Source organism: Mizuhopecten yessoensis, unplaced genomic scaffold (assembly GCF_002113885.1).
Source record: "Mizuhopecten yessoensis strain PY_sf001 unplaced genomic scaffold, ASM211388v2 scaffold6277, whole genome shotgun sequence".
Taxonomy (NCBI): domain Eukaryota; kingdom Metazoa; phylum Mollusca; class Bivalvia; order Pectinida; family Pectinidae; genus Mizuhopecten; species Mizuhopecten yessoensis.
Window position 1 is genome coordinate 16,860 of NW_018406469.1, and position 2,677 is coordinate 19,536.

The 2,677-nt window shown below is 32.5% G+C and overlaps 1 non-coding gene across 1 annotated transcript; it reads right to left on the reverse strand.

The window, feature by feature from the left end:
* Window positions 1-183: 183 nt before the first annotated feature.
* On the reverse strand, window positions 184-257 carry Trnai-aau. The gene has a single exon. It is a non-coding gene; the product is annotated as a tRNA-Ile (tRNA).
* Between the last annotated feature and the right edge of the window lie 2,420 nt (window positions 258-2,677).

Below are 2,677 nucleotides of genomic sequence, written 5' to 3' on the forward strand. Positions count from 1 at the left end.
ACTTGAACATTTATGGCAATACTTTCAAATATACATTAAAAATATCTTATAATTCATTTTTATGATGTTTCTTTATGCTGGGAATGTATAATAATTAATAATCTGATACAATTGATTAAGAATACAATACTGATCTTGTTTTTGATGAAAGTGAAAATCTATTTGCAATGAAAAAAATTGCTCTGGCCAGTGTGGGGGTCTAACCCACGACATTCGCGTTATTAGCACGACGCTCTAACCGACTGAGCTAACCGGCCCACGGACATGTTATCATACCTAAGGCTCGTCTGTGCTAAGAACTCACTTAGTATATCTATTACACCCACATGCTCCAACACATCTGTGCGTGTACAACAGGTTTCTGATACTATTCTTGATTAGTTAATAACAACGGTATTTAGACTCTCACGGATAATTACCTTAAAGGGTTCTTCTCGATATTACCCGGGGATTACATATCCTATATTACCGATAATAACAAATATTTGTAAATGTTTAGTTTTGTAATTGATGATAAACGATTGACAATGGAATAAAATGTCAATTATAAAGAGATGAAATAAAAGATGTCATTGAATAAATGAATAATCATTAGTAAATGAATGAGTGAAGTATAGTATTTTCACATTAAGGTTAATTACAAACATCAAAACACATTATAACATTTTCAGTTTAGTAACGATTTTAATGAATGTATTAGACGTAACGTCAGATGTTGACGCACATACGAAAAGTCGCGGATTTTGCTACATCAGCGCTATATAAAATCTGAATAAGGATCAAATATATATGTTATTATATACCATCTTATTCAGAAAATATTTATCTACCTGAATATTTCATTAGAATATATAAAAGTTTCGATTGCAACGTAATAATCAACGATATAACGTCGAAATTCGCTATTACTCCAATGTAATGTGTAACATAAACGGATTACGCGTTTAAATAAATGAATATTTAAAAGAAAAATATGGGCCCATTCTACAGATGTTTGAATTTTAAAGCTATATAACATTGTTTTCTTGAATAATATGATACTTGAAAGTCGATATCATTTTTGAAAGTTGCAAAAAATACAGAAACCCACATTTATCATTTGTGTAATGTTTTTAGTTGTTCAAAATGTCCGTTCATTCGCAATATGATTTCTAGATGAATATGTCATGTCGTTTGCCTGTATTCGGTTTGGTGCAAGTTCTTAATCTATTCAAACGATCTGCAAAAGTTTATAGAAATTGGAGCGACAGTATTTGGGGAATTAAGATATTACTGGGTCTAGCCGTTATGTAACGGTCCGTAAAATGCGACTTTTTAAGAAAAAATACCATATTTGTGACTTTCGAATGAAGTGACACATCTGTTTTTTTAAAGAAAAAACATGCATTGGTAAGTTCTCTGACTCAGCTTTTTGAAGCATAACTTAGATATATTGTTTGTCCTTACACCGCTGCACAGCATTTATTTCCCCATGTCTAGCCGTCATGTAACGCTACGCTGTTTTGCGTCGAAAACGTTAATTCGAACGTCATTTCCTTGTTTTGTTTACGAACAAAATTTAACGTTTTTCGTGAATGTTTTATGGTTGTTTTTTACACGCAATAACAGCCAAAACATGCATACGCATTAATAATATCTCAGGGTTTAATTTTCTCTAAATTTTCTAATTATCCGTTTTCAAATGTCCGACATATTGTGTGTGAAGGATGTGGCATTTAGTTAACGATTTAGTTTTTCATAATTCTTGCATAAGCAGAGTGAACGAAATAACTGGTTTTAGCGGAAAAGGGTGATATTTTCTTAACGGAGAGACAAAAATATGTATAATATCGTTACTTTAAATTTGAAAACATCCCACAACATTGAGAATAATTTGATGTCGATGGCTTTAAAAATAACATGTGGGGAATTGATTTTATTTGCACATATTTGTAAGAAAAAAATCACTACGTGGTGAATGATGACGTTACGTCAATCACTTTTAAGGAAAACGCAGAGAGGGATATCTTATAAAGACATCAATGACTCAGTTCTGTGTATTCGAAGCAAAAGATGACGAAACCGCGTGCAATTTTTATTTTAAAATTGTAAGGAAATAGTTGAATTGTTGTAATAGTTTTCCACATCATCTAAAGGTGTGCAAGATAAGAAATTGACCCTGTAAGACACGTCTTTTTTCATTTTTTTGCATATTTCTAAACATAAAAACAAATTTTCTACAACTTTGATTTACAGTAAACAGGTACATTCGACACAAAGAAGCATTTTCCATAGGTTAAAAAAGCAGGAATTTTAGAGTAAAAGTATCCCGTATGAGGTCACAATGACGTCATTCTCTTTTTGTGACGTAATACTTTGATGCGGATGCTGGTAGATGGGTGCTTGTTCTACATGGGCGCAGCAAGAATGCCGGTAGATACTAATAAGCATGCGCTATCTTTTATAATGTGAACACATAAAGACGCGTTGGTGTTTTAATTGTTGAAACTATCTGTAAATTATTTTCAAACATTGAAAGTCATAAGTGGATCAGAATTTGGTAAAACTAGTGATAATCGGGAAGCGTAACAACCCACACAAACACAATATAACCGAATATTGTCACCTCCTGTCACAATGATTCCAATCCAACCGACTATTGTCAAACTCCTGTCACAATGATATCAACCCCATCGAC